The sequence below is a fragment of the Bos indicus x Bos taurus genome, chromosome 1 (assembly GCF_003369695.1).
Source record: "Bos indicus x Bos taurus breed Angus x Brahman F1 hybrid chromosome 1, Bos_hybrid_MaternalHap_v2.0, whole genome shotgun sequence".
Lineage (NCBI taxonomy): Eukaryota > Metazoa > Chordata > Mammalia > Artiodactyla > Bovidae > Bos > Bos indicus x Bos taurus.
This window is the reverse complement of record NC_040076.1, coordinates 137,858,058-137,879,043: the sequence shown is the minus strand read 5'-3', so window position 1 is coordinate 137,879,043 and position 20,986 is coordinate 137,858,058. Positions and strand designations below refer to the sequence as shown.

Genomic DNA, 20,986 nt, shown 5'->3' with positions numbered 1-20,986 from the left:
CAGAGCAGCTCTCCTGGGTTCTTTTACCCTACTGCTTTCTGCTCGGGAGCCCCTTCCCAATAAAGGGCTACTTTGTCAGCATGTATGTCTCCTTGGACAATTCATTTCTGAGTGTTAGATAAGAGCCTACTTTTGGCCCTGGGAAGGAGATTCCCTTCCTGCAACACTTTTGGTGGCGGTTTCTAGGATCTGAAAAACTCAGGATATATGCATGAGATACTGTTATCTGGGTACTTTGGAAAAGAGCTATGGCACAGGATGTGGCAAAGGGGTGTGTTCAGGGAAGGCCCTGAAGGTTCCTGCTTGGTTACAAGCCTTGTTCCACCTGTGTTGGAGACAACTGTAGTTAAATTTTATCACCACCTGAAATTTCTTGTGACTCAATGTGTTCCCAAAACCACGTTTGATCTGGTCCTCTTCCATCTCAGAGATGTACAGTGACCTGTTTGTGATTGGTTTTCAAGTATCTACTGCAGAGAGACATGAACCTCTCCACTTTCTTTCCTCATTTACATGCAGAGTATCTTTTAATGAAGATGATTCAGGTTTCCAGCATTTGGCCTCCTCCCTCCCCTCCCCTCTGCTTCCCCACACTGTAGCCTGCAATGCTAAATAAACACCCAAAGGGAGCGCATTAAATACACAGAGAAGTAATGACATGAAGGCAAGCAGGAGTCCCAACCAATCTCATTTTGCTTGTAATTGACACATAATACAATCTTAAAAAAAACTGCAGATATCTAACTGCCTGTATCACCAAACACTGATGAGTCCAGACTCCTGAGACTCTTCAATATATTCCAAAGCCATATCGCCTGAATCTAGGACTGCAATAGAACTCAATAGTGCTAGAATCTAATCAGAAAAAAATTTTTTTCTTCTGAAAGAGCAATGTTAAGAGAGAGGAGCCTGTCTTAATCTGTAGGAAATCATTGAGTCACTTGGTTCAGAATTTCTGCAGGACTGCAGCTTTTGGTGCCCTAAAGGCTGCTTACTGGGAAGGTTTGTGACTTTGCTTAAGCATTTCAGTCTGGAGGAGAGAGCCATGTGCAGAGTGGCTGCAAGTGTCAGGAGACAATGTCCACAGAAGCAACACTCAACTCAAGTAACAGATGGGGAATTAGTCAATAAATACCCACCGTGTTCTCACCTCTTGGTTGGCTCTGAAGGCAGTCTTCTATTCCTCAGGACACCCAGTAGAAGCGATCTCCAGTTGTTATGGAATCTGATCCCACAGATTCTCTTGCTCCTTGCTCTTTACAAAATCAATACTCACAGATGATGGTAGGGAGGAAAGTTACCTTTAATCAGAAACCTGGCTATCTGGGGAGATGGTGGACACAGGGTCTCCCAAAACCATCTCTGAAGATTCTGCTCAGCCATGAAAGCTTTTAAAGGGAAACTAGGAAGTAATCTCAGTTACTCATTGAGATGGAGGGAGAGACATCACCATCCCCCACTGTGTGCAGGCTTATTGATGTCTCCTGATCTTTCTTCAGATGTTATTTCACTCAGTTTCTTCGTGAGAATATTGACAGGGAAGCTGAGGAAGAGATCTGGTCATTTGTTAATTCCTTATTCTTTCTACTTTTTTGATCTACAGAAAGAGCCAATAAGTTAGGCAAAATATTGAGTGAACAAAATATTTGAAAAGTATGCTAGAGCCAGAGATGAGTAGATGGGGGGGTGTCTGATTTAAGATTAGTGAAGAGAAAAGGGGCCTCCTGCAGAGAACTCTTTCCTACAGAGTTTTTTTTTTCTGCCAAAAGGTGCTTACAAATCCCCACTTTTCAGAACATCATTTTGTTTCTATGGGAAAATGGGTGAAAGTCTGTTTTCTGAAACTTCATGCTGACACAGATTGTCATATTCTTAGACTGGAAGATGTCAATGTGAAAGTGAAAGCCTATTCTTTGCAACCCCATGAACTGTAAAGTCCATGAAATTCTCCAGACAAGAATACTGGAGTGAGTAGTCTTTCCCTTCTTCAGGGCATCTTCTCAACCCGGGGATCGAACCCAGGTCTCCCGCATTGCAGGCAGATTCTTTACCAGCTGAGCCACCAGGGAAGCCCAAGAATACTGGAGTGTGTATCCTATCTCTTCTCCAGTGGATCTTCCTAACCCAGGAATTGAACCGGGGTTTCCTGCACTGCAACTGAATTCTTTACCAGCTGAGCTACCACCTGCAGCATCTTTTTGCTGACAGCTGCCCACTTACATATACAGGCAGAAGAGGCTACATTATTTTGTGGGCTACTTTGCCCACAAAGATATAGATTATTATGAGTAATAGTGTTAACCCCACTCTCCTAAGGCTAGTTCTTGGAATTGTACTAGCCATGGATTCTGTACTTCTCAAGATGGAGCAGCTTAAGTTATAGCTACAGTCTGGTCATCATGCAGTTAGCTTTTCCCCTCTGGTGGCAGGTTACAGGATCTGTAAGACAATACAGGAATATTCATCAGACCCTGAGTCTGTGACTCTATCGTCCTAATTATTAGCTGGTTGAACCTGCTCTTTTGTGACTTAAAGAGGCATGGGAAACTTCAGCTTTTCTATAAACATGGAGAGGCCTTTGTACTTTGGGGGATGGGGTGTGGGGTTCTGTTTGGATCCACAGTTATTACCATGGGAACTGGCTTCATCACATACCCTCTGTCACACTGCTCTCTTACTGCTTTGCTGGAGTTTTTCTCAGATCATTTCTCAAAATATGATCCCTGAATCCCTGTCTTGGGCTCTACTCCTGGGGAAAGCCAAATGAGAAACACTTTAAGTGGGATACTCAATAAGGGAAAGGGACAACAGCTTTTACTCTTAACAGCAGAAAGTAAGCCATTCTATTCAGGTAAATGATATTAATGAGTTTAACCATCCATTTGTTACCAAACATTAGGTACCTACTGTCTACCTGAAGTCAAGGATAGATCTAGAGAGGTTGGGGTATGATTGTAAGAGGCCTGGGATACCAAGCTAATGCTTTTGAACCTTCTTGCATCAAGAGGAGGCAACTATTGAAGAGTTTTAAACATGGGGGTCATATAGCCTGAGCTGGACAATGGAAAGCTTAATCTGGCTCCATGGTGTGGACTGGAGCTTAAGATTGGGCAAAGGAGACACATTAAGAAACTGCTGGAATATTTTTAGTCCATGTGTGATGCAGAAACCTGGCCTCTGTGCAACCAGCACCAAATTGAATCTCAAAGACACAGTTTTGGATGACATAGAAACGAATAGTTTTATTGCTTTGCCAGGCAAAGGGGGCTGCAGCAGGCTAATGCCCTTAAAACTGTATGTCCCAACCGGGGGTGGAATAAGTGGATTGTGAGGAGTCTTGTAGTCAAGAGGCAGAGGTGCTGATAAGGATCAGGGTGCATGCAGGGCCTTCATTCCTTCAATCATCTGGCATCATGTGGTCTTGTGACGGGTTTAATGGTTCTCAAGGTTACTGAATGGTGGCCTTGTCTCTGGAATAAAGAATATGTCACCAAGTGGTTAGCATCTTCCATTTTGGTGGGGGTTTTAATTCTGCTCAAAGATATTGTTATGTATACCCCTTGAGGAGGAACCAGGACTCTACCCCAAGGTCACACTATTTTTAAACTTTTCTTACTACTCCTCCTTTTCTTCTGCATCTGCTGTCTTCCCTGTTTGAAACTCAGAGAAAGTCAAGGAGGCTGAATTAAACCTATTCCCTACAAAAAGAAACAGGGGGCACAGAAAGGATTTGTATCCAGGAGAACCACAGGATCCTGCTTCACTTCAACATGAGCTACTATGCTCATTTTAATTGTTTAAAAAGTTCTATTCTCTCTGCCTAGGATTGTGAATAGATGTGTTTAAATGAAAATTAAATCATAAGTCATATTTTGAGTACAGAGAATAGAGCTTCCATGTAGAGCTGTGCAGCAGCCCCCAGAACCTGCACGTGTAGTATCTTACATGTCTTTGCTACTCACACAGACCAAGGAAGAAACAAGAACTCCAGCAAGTTTTAGGGCTGGTCCCACATGCTGAATATGCTTCCAGGTGGTAGCTTAAATAGCAGCGAGCAGGGAGTGTTGAAAGGAGAGACTTGGGAACTGGTCCTTTGAAGAGACAGGTCAAAGATCCTCAGCCATTTTCCAGCAATTTCACAACTTCTACTGAAGGAAGTCAGTGTATATTTGCAACCTGGTCTGTGCTCGAGAAAAACAAATGAGTGATACACCATCAAAGGAATTGTGGTTTGAATTCTCTCTGAATGTACATTTATTTCTTTTATCTGGGATGTATCTGTACATACCTTGCTGTGAAATAGCATAATTAACCACGGGGTTTCAGAGAGAGGTGATCATTTGCAGCTTATTCACAGCTCATTTTCAGCCCAAATTTTAGCTTGAAAATGCTTGTTATTCTCCCTTTGGCAGCAGTTCTCAGAAGTTGATTTTGCTGGAAGCTTTCTATTTTCATCACTCTGATTGCTTTATTTACGTTGCAATCACTGATTTCATGTTTGAGAAATTGCCATGTTTGGGGCAGCAAAGCTTTTAGTTAATGGATTGATGAGTTTTACATTTGTTTATAAAAAAATTTTTTTTAAATAAAGACTCTTAAAATTCCACTCATCATGCCTTACATTCAGGATAGTAATAAACAGTAACCTCTTACCATTTACTTCAACTCTTGGTATTGGAACTGTATAACTCAGGTGGGACTTGAACCAGGCCAAAGCCCAGCTTGAAACTTGAACTCATGCTCTTTTAATTTGAATCACTTGCCTGGTGTCTGGATTTAACTGAGGCTCAGGTGCCTTGTGACAGAGAAAGCAATGGCAACCCACTCCAGTACGCTTGCCTGGCAAATCCCATGGATGGAGGAGCCTGGTAGGCTGCAGTCCATGGGGTCGCTAGGAGTCGGACACGACTGAGCGACTTGACTTTCACTTTTCACTTTCATGTATTGGAGAAGGAAATGGCAACCCACTCCAGTGTTCTTGCCTGGAGAATCCCAGGGACGGGGGAGCATGGTGGGCTGCTGTCTCTGGGGTCGCACAGAGTTGGACATGACTGAAGTGACTTAGCAGCAGCAGCAGGTGCTTTGTGAAAAGAAATAGAGGAAAACAATAGAATGGGAAAGACTAGAGACCTCTTCAAGAATATTAGAGATAACAAGGGGACATTTCATGCAAAGATGGGCTTAATAAAGGACAGAAAAGGTATGGACCCAACAGAAACAGAAGATATTAAGAAGAGGTGGCAAGAATACACAGAAGAGCTATGCAAAAAAGATCTTCACGACCCAGATAATCACAATGGTGTGATCACTCACCTAGAACCAGACATCCTGGAATGTAAAGTCAAGTGAGCCTTAGGAAGCATCACTATGAACAAAATTAGTGGAGGTGATGGAATTCCAGTTGAGCTATTTCAAATCCTAAAAGATGATGCTCTGAAAGTGCTGCACTCAGTATGCCAGCAAATTTGGAAAACTCAGCAGTGGCCACAGGACTGGAAAAGGTCAGTTTTCATTCCAATCCCAAAGAAAGGCAATGCCAAAGAATGCTCAAACTGCCACACAATTGCACTCATCTCACATGCTAGCAAAGTAATGCTCAAAATTCTCCAAGTCAGGCTTCAACAATACGTGAAATGTGAACTTCCAGATGTTCAAGCTGGTTTTAGAAAAGGCAGAGGAACCAGAGATCAAATTGCCAACATCTGCTGGATCATCAAAAAAGCAAAAGAGTTCCAGAAAAACATCTATTTCTGCTTTATTGACTATGCCAAAGCATTTGACTGTGTGGATCACAATAAACTGTGATTCTGAAAATTCTGAAAGAGATGGGAATACCAGGTCACCTGACCTGCCTCTTAAGAAATCTGTATGCAGGTCAGGAAGCAACAGTTAGAACTGGACATGGAACAACAGACTGGTCCCAAATAGGAAAAGGAGTATGTCAAAGCTGTATTTTGTCACCCTGCTTATTTAACTTATATGCAGAGTACATCATGAGAAATGCTGGACTGGAAGAAACACAAGCTGGAATCAAGATTGCCGGGAGAAATATCAATAACCTCAGATATGCAGATGACACCACCCTTATGGCAGAAAGTGAAGAACTAAAGAGCCTCTTGATGAAAGTGAAAGTGGAGAGTGAAAAAGTTGGCTTAAAGCACAACATTCAGAAAACAAAGATCATGGCATCTGGTCCCATCACTTCATGGCAAATAGAAGGGGATACAGTGGAAACAGCGGCACATTTTATTTTTGGGGCTCCAAAATCACTGCAGATGGTGATTGCAGCCATGAAATTAAAAGACTCTTACTCCTTAGAGGGAAAGTTATGACCAACTTAGACAGCATATTAAAAAGCAGAGACATTACTTTGCCAACAAAGGTCCATCTAGTCAAGGCTATGGTTTTTCCAGTGGTCATGTATGGATATGAGAGTTGAACTATAAAGAAAGCTGAGTGTTGAAGAATTGATGCTTTGAACTGTGGTGTTGGAGAAGACTCTCGAGAGTCCCTTGGACTGCAAGGAGATCCAACCAGTCCATCCTAAAGGAAATCAGTCCTGAGTATTCATTGGAAAGACTAATGTTGAAGCTGAAACTCCACCTGATGCAAAGAGCTGACGCATTTGCAAAGCCCCTGATGCTGGGAAAGATTGAAGGTGGGAGGAGAAGGTGACAACAGAAGATGAGATGGTTGGATGGCATCATCATGTCGATGGACATGGGTCTGAGTTATCTCTGGGAATTGGTGATGGACAGGGAGGCCTGGCGTGCTGCAGCCCATGGGGTCACAAAGAGTTGGACAAAACTGAGTGACTGAACTGAACTGAACTGAGGTGCTTTGTGTCTCTTCACAGAAAGAATTCAGTGAGAGATAAAGTGTCAGGTAAAAAGTGGATTTATGCTTCCCTCATAGCTCAGTTGGTAAAGAATCTGCCTGCAGTGCAGGAGGCCTGGGTTTGATTTCTGGATTGGGAAGATCCCCTGGAGAAGGAAGTGGCAACCCACTCCAGTATGCTTGCGTGGAGAATCCCATGGACAAAGGAGCCTGGCAGGCTACAGTCCATGTGGTCACAAGAATTAGACATGACTTAGTGACTATCTTCCCTGGTGGCTCAGACGGTAAAGCGTCTGCCTACAATGCAGGAGATCCGGGTTCAGTCCCTTCAGTTGGGAAGATCTCCTGGAGAAGGAAATGGCAACCCACTCCAGTATTGTTGCCTGGAAAATCCCATGGATGGAGTAGCCTGGTAGGCTACAGTCCATGAGGTCGCAAAGAGTCGGACATGACTGAGCTTTCACTTTCTTTAGTGACTGAAGAGAGAGACACTCCACAGACAGATTGTAATCGTACTTAATGGCTTGCCTGGAAGACACTGCCCCTCTGCTTGACTGTAAACTAAAGTTCTTTTAGTTTGTCTCTGCCCCCCGTGAATAGAAGAAATTAACACACCCCTTCAGAGAAGGAAATGGCATTCCACTCTGGTATTCTTCGTTGGAGAATCCCATGGACAGAGGAGCCTGGCAGGCTACAGTCCATGGGGTTCAAAGAGTTGGACACGGCTGAGTGACTAAGCACACACACCCAAGACATCCCTTTCAAAGGCTTGCCATTCCCTTGCAGATGTTTTGCAAGACTGAAGACCCTTTGACTTTACTTTCCCACTGCTTCTCCCTCTCTATTCTGCATTTTGACTTTAGTTCCTCATTGTTTTTTTATGATTTATAAAAGAACTTGGCATCCAAACCTCAATAAGATGGTTATTTTGAGGTGCTAGCCTGCCGGCAATGGCACCCCACTCCAGTACTCTTGCCTGGAAAATCCCATGGACGGAGGACCTGGTAGGCTGCAGTCCATGGGGTCGCTAGGAGTCAGACACGACTGAGCAACTTGACTTTCACTTTTCACTTTCATGCATTGGAGAATGCATGAAATGGCAACCCACTCCAGTGTTCTTGCCTGGAGAATCCCAGGGACAGGGGAGCTTGGTGGGCTACCGTCTATGGGGTTGCACAGAGTTGGATATGACTGAAGCGACTTAGCAGCAGCCTGCCATCTTCTCAGTCACCTGGCTTTCCGAATAAAGGCATTTCCCTCGTCTCAGCACCTCATCTCTGGGATTCATTGGCCTGTCGTGCAGCGAGCAGAGTGAGCTTGGACTCAGTAAAAAGTGGGATGAGATGGTTGGATGCCATCGCTGACTCAATGGACATGAGTTGGAGCAAACTCCGGGAAATGGTGAAGGACAGGAAAACCCGGCATGCTGTAGTCCGTGGGGTCCCAAAGAGTGAGACATGACTGCGTGACTGAACAACAACAACAACACGTGGGAGGATTATTTCAATTATTTTGGGGTGGAGATTTCCAGGAATTGGATAACCACCCATTTCTGACCTTTGTACTTTGCCTCAGAACTGTCGCGGCATCTGATGGTGTGTCAGTCTGCTGATGTGTTATGATGAGCGTATATGGAGGTTCAAGGTCTAGTGGAAATTGACTTGTCTGTCTTGGACCCATTTGGTTCTAATTAGTTTATGTGTGTCCTTGAGGTTTGTCATTCTTTTAAAGTTTGTGCCCGGCCCTCTTCCCTCCTGTTTTAAACTGAAGACCAGACTTATCTAATCTTCTATCATGAAGATACATCTTGATACCTGTCTTCTCAACCAGGTTGGATAAATCAGTATTCTCCCTCAACAAAACTCTGAGTACCTTGTTCCCCAATATCTGATCTTGTTGAATGGGATGGAATAAAGTAGTCATGGAAATCCTTTGCTGGTTTGTCTGTGCCTTGACTTGATTATGTGAAACAAAATATTTCCTGCCATATCAGTGGGCAAGAAATGTCACAGTCATCAGTGATTTCTGGCCCCCAAAAGGGAACACAATACTTGTGATCCAGCAGCTGCTGCCACTTCTACGGTGATTGCTGAGGGACACAGGGGGATGCAAGAAGCAGCCATCTGCCACAGCTGCCACCCTTTACAGTGAACAATGACTTTTTAGTTGTTCAGTCGTGTCCCACTCTTTGCAACTCCACGGACTTTAGTATGCCAGGCTCTTATGCCCATGGAATTCTCCAGGCAAGAATAGCCCTTCCTTTCTCCAGGGCATCTTCCCAACCCAGGGATGAAACCCAGCTCTCCTGCATTGCAGGCAGGTTCTTTACCATCTGAGCCACCAGGGAAGCCCATAAACAATCAAGAAATAGGATTTGGCCCAGATAACTGAGATGCATATGAAAGGAATGAATTTAGTAAGCCCAGAGGCTTGCATCTTCCCATACATCTTTGTCATTCAGTGACTCAGTCTTGTCCTACTCTTTGTGATCCCATGGACTGTAGCAAGCCAGGCTTCCCTGTCCTTCACCACCTCCCGGAGCTTGCTTAAACTTATGTCTATTCAGTCAGTGATGCCATCCAACCATCTCGTCCTGTCGTCCCTTTCTCCTCCTGCCTTCAATCTTTCCCAGCATCAAGGACTTTTCTAATGAGTCGGCTCTTTGGATTAGGTGGCCAAAGTATCGAAGCTTCCACTTCAGGATTAATCCTTCCAATGAATATCCAGGATTGATTTCTTTTATGATTGACTGGTTGGATCTCCTTGCAGTTCAAGTGACTCTCAAGAGTCTGCTCCAACACCACAGTTCAAAAGCATCAACCCTCTGGTGCTCAGCCTTCTTTATGGTCCAACTCTCACATCCATACATGACTACTGGAAAAACCATAGCTTTGACTAGATGGACCTTTGTCAATAAAGTAATGTCTCTGATTTTTAATATGCTGTCTAGGTTTGTCATAGCTTTTCTTCCCAGGAGCAAGTGTATTTCAATTCCATGCCTGGAGTCACCATCTGCAGTGATTTTTGAGCCCCCAAAATAAAGTCCATCACTGTTTCCATTGTTTCCGCATCTGTTTGTCAGGAAGTGATGGGACCAGATCTTCGTTTTTTAAATGTTGAGTTTTAAGCCAGCTTTTTCACTCTCTTCTTGCACTTTTATCAAGAGGCTCTTTAGTTCTCCTTTGCTTTCTGCCATAGGGGTGGTGTCATCTACATATCTGAGGTTATTGATATTTCTCCTGGCAATCTTGATTCCAGTTTGTGCTTCATCTAGCCTGGCATTTCACATGATATACTCTGCATAGAAGTTAAATAAGCAGGGTAACAATATACAGCCTTTATGTACTCCTTTCCCAATTTTGAACCAGTCTGTTGTTCCATGTCTGGTTGTTCCATGTCCATTTCTAACTGTTGCTCCTTGACCTGCATACAGGTTTTGCAGGAGGCAGGTAAGGTGGTATGGTATTCCTGTCTCTTTAAGAATTTTCCACAGTTTTTTGTGATCTCCACACAGTCAAAGGCTTTAGTGTAGTCCATGAAGCAAAGGTAGATGCTTTTCTGGAATTTTCTTGCTTTTTCGATGATCTAATGGATGTTAGCAATTTGATCTCTGGTTCCTCTGCCTTTTCTAAATCCAGCTTGAACATCTGGAAGTTCTCGGTGTGATCACTCGCCTAGAGCCAGACATCCTGGAGCACAAAGTCAAGTGGACCTTAGGAAGCATCTCTATGAACAAAACTAGTAGAGGTGACGGAATCCAGCTGAGCTATTTCAAATCCTAAAAGATGACGCTGTTAAAGTGCTGCACTCAATATGCCAGCAAATTTGGAAAACTCAGTGGTGGTCACAGGACTGGAAAAAGTCAGTTTTCATTCCAGTCCAAAAGAAAGGCAATGCCAAAGAATGTTGAAGCTTTCCATACATAGAAGGATATTAAGTTTCTTAGCTTGATATCTGGTTTTCCTTACTATTTAATAATAATGTTTGATGTTCAGACTGCCTAAACCATTTGTTGTAAACTTCTGAATGGCCTAACTCCCTCTCCTGCCTCCTCAGAGAAGTTTTCTCAGAGCTACTGAGATGCTGCCTCCTGGGCTGAGAGTTCTTAAAATTTGCACCAAATAAAATAACACTCTATTTATAGATTGTGACTAATATTTTTTTAGTCGACAGTATGTCACCATATTTTGATCTTTCTTGGCTCTATTTCTAATTAATGAATTAAGAAAGTTGTGTTACATGTAGATGTCTATCGACAGATGAATGGATAAAGGAGTTGTGGTACATATACACAATGGAATATTACTCAGACATAAAAAGGAAAGCATTTGAGTCAGTTCCAATGAGGTGGATGAACCTAGAGCCTATTATACAGAGTGAAGTAAGCAGACGAGAAAGATAAATATCATATACTGAGGCAGGAGGAGAAGGGGACGACAGAGGATGAGATGGCTGGATGGCACCACTGACTCGATGGACGTGAGTCTGAGTGAACTCCGGGAGTTGGTGATGGACAGGCAGGCCTGGCGTGCTGCGATTCATGGGGTCACAAAGAGTCGGACATGACTGAGCGACTGATCTGATCTGATCTGAATGCATATATATGGAATCTACAAAGATGGTACCGAAGAATTTATTTGCAGGGCAGCAGTGGAGAAAGAGACATAGAGAACAGACTTATGGACATGGGGAGAAGGGAGGAAAGGGTGAGATGTATGGAAAGAATAAACATGGAAACTTACAGTACCATATGTAAAATAGATAGCCAACGGGAATATGCTGTATGTCTCAGGAAACTCAAACCGGGGCTCTGTATCAACCTAGAGGGGTGGGATGGGGAGGGAGATGGGAGGGAGGTTCAAGAGGGAGAGGATATATGTATATCTAAGGCAGATTCATGTTGAGGTTTGACAGAAAACAACATAATTCTGTAAAGTAATTATCCTTCAATTAAAAAATAAATAAATTTAAGAAAAGGAAGTTGGGTTACATGAATACTTTGTAAAGTTTCTTTGTTTGGTATTGTTTTCTTTTATGCAACAGAGTTCTTCAAGTGAAATTTTACTTGGACTTTTGATGTATAAAATCATTTATTGGTTTTATATTACTGCTAAACATATCTTCCCAATACTTAGTGACCTAAAGAAAGAAAGTGAAAGAAAGTGAAGTCGCTCAGTTGTGTATGACTCTTTGAGACCCCATGGGCTATAGCCTACCAGGCTCCTCTGTCCATGGGATTTTCCAGGCAATAGTCCTGCAGTAGATTGCCATTCCCTTCTCCAGGGGATCTTCCTAACCCAGGGATCAAACCCAGGTCTCCTGCATTGTAGACAGACGCTTTATTGTCTGAGCCACCAGGGAAGTAACCTAAAGCAAGTAATAATTTATGATGCCTCACAGTGTACAGAACCAAACCAGAACATGGAAACGTTTGAGTTTGGAACAGAGAAAGGGTTATTGCAGAGCTATGCAAGGAGACAGGTGACTCATGCTCAAAAACCACAAACTCCTAGATAGTTTTTGGGAAAAAGATTTCATAGGCAAATCTGTGGTGAGAGTTGCAGAATGTTTGATTGGTTGGTGGTAAGGTAATAGGTGGTTCTCCAGGAATCTTGTGCTGAGTCTAAAGTTACCATCCTCTACCTGGGTGGGGGCTTTAATTCTGTAGAAGAACTGAAAGATACAATTATGTATATCCCTCAAGGAGGAACCCTGGACGGAGGAGCCTTATAGGCTATAGTCCATGGGGTCACAAAGAGTCGGACTCGACTGAGCGACTTCACTTTCACTTTTCACTTTCATGGACTGGAGAAGAAAATGGCAACCCACACCAGTACTGTTGCCTGGAGAATCCCAGGGACGGGAGCCTGGTGGGCTGCCATCTATGGGGTCGCACAGAGTCAGACATGACTGACGTGACTTAGCAGCAGCAAGGAGGAACCAAGATTTTGCCCCAAAGCTGCACTATTATTTTTTTACTGCTCCACCCTAGTTTTTGTATCTCCTCCTTTCCCTGATCAGCAACTGTTTTCAGTTCAGTCAGTTCAGTCACTCAGACTCTTTGTGACCCCATGGACTGCAGCATGCCAGGCCTCCCTGTTCATCACCAACTCCCAGAGCTTACTCAAACTCATGCCCATTGAGCTGGTGATGCCATCCAACCATCTCATCCTCTGTCGTCCCCTTCTCCCACCTTCAATCTTTCCGAGCATCAGGGTCTTTTCAAATGAGTCAGTTCTTCGCATCAGGTGGCCAAAGTATTGGAGTTTCAACATCAGTCCTTCAAAAGAATATTCAGGACTGATTTCCTTTAGGATAGACTGGCTGGATCTCCTTGCAGTCCAAGGGACTCTCAAGAGTCTTCTCCAACACTGCAGTTCAAAAGCATCAATTCTTTGGCGCTCAGCTTTCTTTATGGTAAAGCTCTCACATCCATACATGATTACTGGAAAAACCATAGCCTTGACTAGATGGACCATTGTAGGCAAAGTAATGTCTCTGTTTTTTAATATGCTCTCTAGGTTGGTCATGACTTTCCTGTTTTAGCCTGTCTTTTGGAATTCAGGGAAGGTCAAGGAAGCTGAATGAACCTATTTTCTACAAACAAGAAATTGATGCTGAGCAGGGCCCTGTGGGACTCCAGGGCTCAGAAGCTTTTTTGTCCCGCATTCCTCATAAGCATGGAGAACTCCAGCCTCCATGACCTTCTCTGTGTTCCAAAGGGCAGAACAGTTATCAATCAAGGAAGGGGCAGCAACAAAACCAACTGAGGCAGAGGCTCATCAAGATTAGGGGATAGACCACCTAGGATCCTTTCTGTTATTCAGTTGCTCCGTCGTGTCTGACTTTTTGCGACTCTGTGGACTGAAGCATGCAAGGTGTCCCTGTCCTTCAGTATTTCCCAGAGTTTCCTCAAACTCATGCCCATTGAGTCAGTGATGCCATCCAACCATCTCATCCTCTGTTGTCCCTTTCTCCTCCTATCTTCAATCTTTCCCAGCACCAGGGTCTTTCCCAATGAGTTGACTGTTCACATCAGGTGACTAAAGTATTGGAGTTTCAGCATCAGTCCTTCCAATGAATATTCAGGGTTGAAACCTAGGATCCTGTGCACACCCTAACTTGTCAGCAACCCCACCCTTTTGCAACTGCAGAAGAAAGAATAGAGGACTATTCCTGCCTTGATTCTTATCACGTACTCCTGCTTAACTATATAACTATCCCCTACTCACCAGGGATGGAGGGGCACATTTCTCAAGGTACTATGTTCCCCCTTTGCCTGGAAAAGTAATAAAAACAGTCTTTCTTTCTCCTTCAGAACTCTGTCTTCATATTTCTGTTTGTCACTGATGCACAGAGAGCCAAGATTTTGGCAGTGAAACTGGGTAAACAGAAAGGATTTGTAGCAGAGAGGGCTCCACAGGGTCCTGGCTGGTTTTAACTCCCATGGGTGAAAAATTTGGGACCAGATTGGCTGAATGGTTTAGCGTAGTATTTCTTATGAGGTCAAAATCAGTTGTTAACCAAAGTCTTGACTGGGGCAGCATTTCTAAGGTGTATTATTCATATAACTGGCAAGGACATGCTGGCTCTTGAGGCCACAGAGGTTGGGGTGGGGTGGTGGTGAAAGTGAAAGTGAAAATTGTTCAGTCGTGTCTGACTCTTTGTGACTCCATTGACTACTCAGTCCATGGAATTCTCCTGGCCAGAATACTGGAGTGGGTAGCCTTTCCCTTCTCCAGGGGATCTTCCCAACCCAGGGATTCAACCCAGGTCTCCTGCATTGCAGGCAGATTCTTTACCAGCTATCAGGGAAGCCCATTGGTGGTGGTGTCAACTGAAAAAAACGCACAATATGAGAGTTGTGAGTTAAGTTTTATTTGGGGCAAAATGAGGACTGTAGCCCAGAAGATAGCACCTAAGATAGCTCTGAGAAATTGTAACAGGAGGGAAAGGGGAAGGGCACAACTTTTGAAAGAATGACATAGCTGAAGGAGACAACATAAACTGATTAGAATCAAATGGGACCAAGATGGCAGACAAGACTAGACCTTGATCCTCAATCAGCAAGTGAAATGACACACCCAGAGTTGCCATGACAGTTCCAGTCAGTCAGTCAGTCAGTTCAGTCGCTCAGTCGTGTCCAACTCTTTGCAACCCTATGAATTGCAGCACACCAGGCCTCCCTGTCCATCACCAACTCCCAGAATTCACTCAAACTCATGTCCATCAAGTTGGTGATGCCATCCAGCCACCTTGTCCTCTGTCATCCCCTTCTCCTCCTGCCCCCAATCCCTCCCAGCATCAGAGTCTTTTCCAATGAGTCAGCTCTTTGCATGAGGTGGCCAAAGTACTGGAGTTTCAGCTTCAGCATCATTCCTTCCAAAGAACACCCAGGACTGATCTCATTTAGAATGGACTGGTTGGATCTCCTTGCAGTCCAAGGGACTCTCAAGAGTCTTCTCCAACAACACAGTTCAAAAGCATCAATTCTTCAGCGCTCAGCTTTCTTCACAGTCAAAGTCTCATATCCATACATGACCACAGGAAAAACCGTAGCCTTGACTAGACAGACCTTTGTTGGCAAAGTAATGTCTCTGCTTTTGAATATGCTGTCTAGATTGGTCATAACTTTCCTTTCAAGCAGTAAGTGTCTTTTAATTTCATGGCTGCAATAACCATCTACAGTGATTTTGGAGCCCCCCAAAATAAAGTCTGACACTGTTTCCACTGTTTCCCCATCTATTTCCCATGAAGTGATGGGACTAGATACCATGATCTTAGTTCCAAGGCACCGTCAAAAGACCAAGGATTGGGGAGTGGCCCAAATTCTGGAAATCTCCACCCCTTCCCCAAAATAGTTGGAATAATCCTCCCACTCCCTAGCATATGAAATTACCCAGCCTATAAAAACTAACCAGGCCACATTTCATGTCTGCACTCACCCTCTGCAATAGCCCACACTCTGTGGAGTGTGCTTCTCTCTGAATCTGAATAAATCCACTTCTTACCTATCACTTTGTCTCTCACTGAATTCTTTCTGTGATGAGACAGCAAGAACTTGAGCTTCCTTAGATCCTGAGACCAGGTACCATGGGTTTTGGCTGAGTTTGAGACCCAGCCAAATGGGTTCAAGTCCCAAGCAGGGTTTCAGCTGGGTTTGAGTCCCAGCCACATGGGTTCAAGTTCCAAGCAGGGTTTTGGCTGGATTTGAGTAGCAGCACATGGGTGCAATTCCCAATCTGTGGTAAATGGTTTCAAAATTGCAACAAAATGGTAGAGAGGGAAGGTCAATAGATGTGATTGTGGTGAAGAAATTCTTGTGATCAAGCACTTATCTAACAAAAGTAAGTAAGTGAAAGTTGCTCAGTCATGTCTGACACTTTGCGACCCCATGGCTATAGAGTCCATGGAATTCTCCAGGCCAGAATACTGGAGTGGGTAGCCTTTCCCTTTTCCAGGGGATTTTCCTAACCCAGGGATCAAACCCAGGTCTCCTGCATTGCAGGCAGATTATTTACCAGCTGAGCCACATAAGGAGCTGATGTACTCATAAAGAGATTTAGTGCTTTTCTAGATATGAGGAGATACAAGGCCTGGACTCATAAAATCAGTTCCTGAAAATATCTAAGTATCTAAGGCTTTTTCTGTTAGGGGAAACACACTGAGTGAAATTACCCACCCTGGCTAGGCACCATAGTAACCATTTGCATGAGTGTTGGATGCATATGAGTTACTAGGATGACAAGAGGTCTTAGTGAGGAACAAGGTAGCTAATAAGCTACCACTAATCGGAAGAGTTCAGAAAAAGTAAAAAATAGACACCACGTGTACGACTACCTCCCAGAATCCCTTTTGATGGCATCCATCTAGGCTGAGCAATGCATGCAACACAAGAAAGGACTCTGAGTCAGAGTGATTGGCCAAAGACAACCTGGAAAACTAATCCCATTAACGTAAAACCCGAGACTGCAAGTCATATGGCAGAGCAGTCCTCCTAGGTTCCCTTACCCTACTGCTCTCTGCCTGGGCGCCCTTTCCAATAAAATCTCTTGCTTTGTCAGCTTATGTGTCTCCTCAGACAATTCATTTCTGAGTCCACTCTTGGGCCCTAGAAGGGGTCCCCTTTCCTGCAACAGTTCCACCAGTTTTCCTGGAGCACAAAGTGCCTCATTCTTGTTCTCCACATGAACTCTCTTCAGGGTGTGTTGTAGGTCAACAGTTGCAGCAGCACAAGATTCGGTCCCTGCAGAGGCAGATGGCAAATGCCCTTGGCAAGTGCCAGTTTGCAGTTGACAGGTGGGTAGAGTGGGGAGAGGGCTCAGCTTTTATTCACAAGAGTCTCTCCAGAGGGCTGGTTGAGTGTTTTCACAGTGCAGCAGCTCCCTTCCCCCTAGACAGGTTTCTGCCCTTTAAGCTGCAGTAGAATTTTCCTTCCATCCGTCCTCCATATATATGGATATATGGATCTTTGTGCCCTGGAGGCAGTAAGCTCTGCTGCCCCTTAGCCAGCAGGGTAAGGCTTTTGTTTTATAGGAAACTCTGGTTCAAGGAAGAAACTGGAGCCTTTTGCCTGCTCCCACTCCCAGTTATTGTAAGACAATGAGACCAGCTCAATGAGACCAGAGGTTTGCACCCCATTTCATTCTCTCTTGATTTCCCTCCAGAAGGTCAAGAGACTGGGAGCAGAGATGGGCTCTGCTCTAGGCTTCATACATAATCCTGAGCAAACCCTTTGTCATTTTCAGCTTTTCTCTCTGGGAAAATCAAGGGCCACAGGTTGGGGTTGGGAGTCTGACATGAAGGGGACGTGGCACAACCTCTAAAAGAATAACATGGCCCAAGGACAGGACATGAACTCAGTTCAGTTCAGTCACTCAGTCATGTCCAACTCTTTGCGACCCCATGGACTGCAGCATGCCAGGCTTCCCTGTCCATCACCAACTACTGGAGCTTACTGAAACTCATGTCCATTGAGTTGATGATGCCACCCAACGTTTTAATCCTCTGTCGTCCCCTTCTCTTCTTACCTTCAATCTTTCCCAGAATCAGGGTCTTTCCAATGAGTCAGTTCTTCTCATCAAGTGGCCAAAGTATTAGAGTTTCAGCTTCAACATCAGTCTTTCCAATGAATATTCAGGACTGATTTCCCCCAGGACTGACTAGTTAAATCTCCTTGCAGTCCAAGGGACTCACAAGAGTCTTCTTCAACACCACAGTTCAAAAGCATCCATTCTTCAACACTTAGCTTTCTTGATAGTCCAACTCTCACATCCATATATGATTACTGGAAAAACCATAGCTTTGACTAGATGGACCTTTGTTGGCAAAGTAATGTCTCTGCTTTTTAATATGATGTCTAGATTGGTCATAACTTTCCTTCCAGGGAGTAAGCATCTTTTAATTTCATGGCTGCAGTCACCATCTGCAGTGATTTGGAACCCCCCAAAATAAAGTCTCTCACTGTTTCCATTGTTTCCTCATCTATTTGCCATGAAGTGATGGGACTGGATGCCATGATCTTAGTTTTCTGAATATTGAGCTTTAAGCTAACTTTTTCACTCTCCTCTTTCACTTTCATCAAGAGGCTCTTTAGTTCTTCACTTTCTGCCATAAGGGTGGTGTCATCTGCATATCTGGGGTTATTGATATTTCTCCCAGAAATCTTGATTCCAGCTTGTGTTTCATCCAGCCCGGCATTTCACATGATGCATATAAGTTAAATAAGCAGGGTGACAACATACAGCCTTGACATACTCCTTTTCCTATTTGGAACCAGTCTGTTGCTCCATGTCCAGTTCTAACTATTGCCTTTTGACCTGCATACAGATGTCTCAGGAGGCAGGTCAGGTGGTCTGGTATTCCCATCTCTTTCAGAATTTTCCACAGTTTGTTGTGATCCACACAGTCAAAGGCTTTGGTGTAGTCAATAAAGCAGAATTGTATGTTTTTCTAAAACTCTCTTGCTTTTTCGATGATCCAACGGATGTTGGCAATTTGATCTCTTGTTCCTCTGCCTTTTCTAAAACCAGCTTAAACATCTGCAAGTTCACAGTTCACGTATTGCTGAAGCCTGGCTTGGAGAATTTTGAGCATTACTTTACTACATGTGAGATGAGTGCAATTGTGCGGTAGTTTGAGCATTCTTTGGCATTGCCTTTCTTTGGGATTGGAATGAAAACTGACCTTTTCCAGTCCTGTGGCCACTGTTGAGTTTTGCAAATTTTCTGGCATATTGAGTGCACCACTTTCACAGCATCATCTTTTAGGACTTGAAATCGCTCAACTGGAATTCCATCACTTCCACTAGATTTGTGGATGCTAAGCTCCACTAGCATGTCATGATGCTTCCTAAGGCCCATTTGACTTCACATTCCAGGATGTCTGGCTCTAGGTGAGTGATCACACCATTGTGGTTATCTGGGTCGTGAAGATTTTTTTTGTAAAGTTCTTCTGTGTATTCTTGCTACCTCTTCTTAATATCTTCTGCTTCTGTTAGGTCCATACAGTTTCTGTCTTTCATTGTGCCCATCTTTGCATGAAATGTTCCCTTGGTATCTCTGATTTTCTTGAAGAGATCTCTAGTCTTTCCCATTCTATTATTTTCTTCTATTTCTTTGCACTGATCACTGAGGAAGGCTTTCTTACCTCTCCTTGCTGTTCTTTGGAACTCTGCATTCAAATGGGTATATCTTTCCTTTTCTCCTTTGCCTTTAGCTTCTCTTCTTTTCTCAGCTATATGTAAGGCCTCCTCAGACTACCATTTTGCCTTTTTGCATTTCTTTTTCTTGGGGATGGTCTTGATCACTGCCTCTTGTACAATGGCATGAACCTCCATCCATAGTTCATCAGGCACTCTGTCCATCAGATCTAACCCCTTGAATCTATTTGTCACCTCCATGGTATAATCATAAGGGATTTTATTTAGGTCATACCTGAATGGTCTAGTGGTTTTGCCTATTTTCTTCAATTTAAGTCTGGATTTGGCAATAAGGGGTTTATGATCTGAGCCACAGTCAGCTCCCAGTCTTGTTTTTGCTAACTGTATATAGCTTCTCCATTTTTGGCTGCAAAGAATATAATCAATCTGATTTTGGTATTTACTATCCTGTCATGTCCATGTGTAGAGTCTTCTCATGTTGTTGCAAGAGGGTTTAAACCTCTGGTTTAAGAGGGACATAAACTGATTATAATCAAATAAGTCCAAGATGGTTGATGAATCAACTTGCCTTTGACCCTGAGCCTCAGCACATACTTGTTGTAACACATCAGCACTCTAAATGACACATCTATAGATGCCATGACTATAAAGGTAAAACTGTGGGTGGTGGCACAATTCCTGGAAATCCCCACCCCCTCCTTAGAATAGCTGGAGTAATCCTCCCACTCTTCAATCTATAAAATTATCCACCCCTATAAAAACTGACAGCCCCATACCTTAGTGCCTCTTACCTTCTAAGATGGCCCACACTTTATGAAGTGTGCATCTCCATGAATAAATCTTTCACTTTACTATGGCTTGCTCTCAAATTCTTTCCTGCAAAAAGCCAAAAATCTACACTTGGTGGCCTGTCCCAGGGACTTGGATGCACTTTCTTCCCTGCAACAGGAGAATCGGCTTCTTGATCCCATCCCACACACCACTGTTTTGTTAGGAAGCTGTTTTGTTAGGAAGGTCCACAGCCTCTACTTAAAACTCAACATTCAGAAACTAAGATCATGGCATCCAGTCCCATTACTTCATGGCAAATAGATGGAAAAAAATGGAAACAGTGACAGATTTTATTTTCTTGGGCTCCAAAATCACTGCAGATGGTGACTGCAGCCATGAAATTAAAAGATGCTTGCTCCTTGGAAGAAAAGCTATGACAAACCTAGACAGTGTATTAACAAGCAGAGACATTACTTTACCAACAAAGGTCCGTCTAGTCAAAGCTATGGTTTTTCCAGTAGTCATGTTTGGATGTGAGATTCGGACCACTAAGAAGGCTGAGGGCCGAAGCATAGATGCTTTTGAATTGTGGTGTTAGAGAAGACTCTTGGACTGCAAGGAGATCAAACCAGTCAATCCTAAAAGAAATCAATCCTGAATATTCATTGGAAGGGGCTAATGCTGAAATGGAAGCTCCAATACTTTGGCCACCTAATG

At 43.6% G+C, this 20,986-nt stretch overlaps 1 long non-coding RNA gene across 2 annotated transcripts; it reads right to left on the bottom strand.

The window, feature by feature from the left end:
- Positions 1–3,215: 3,215 nt before the first annotated feature.
- Positions 3,216–20,582, bottom strand: LOC113895231. Of its 2 annotated transcripts, XR_003511799.1 has the most exons (3): positions 20,290–20,582; positions 3,963–4,181; positions 3,216–3,470 (listed from the first exon to the last, which is right to left on the bottom strand). It is a non-coding gene; the product is annotated as an uncharacterized LOC113895231 (long non-coding RNA). The 2 variants fall into 2 exon arrangements; XR_003511798.1 differs by lacking the exon at positions 20,290–20,582 and having other exon boundaries at positions 3,963–4,873.
- Between the last annotated feature and the right edge of the window lie 404 nt (positions 20,583–20,986).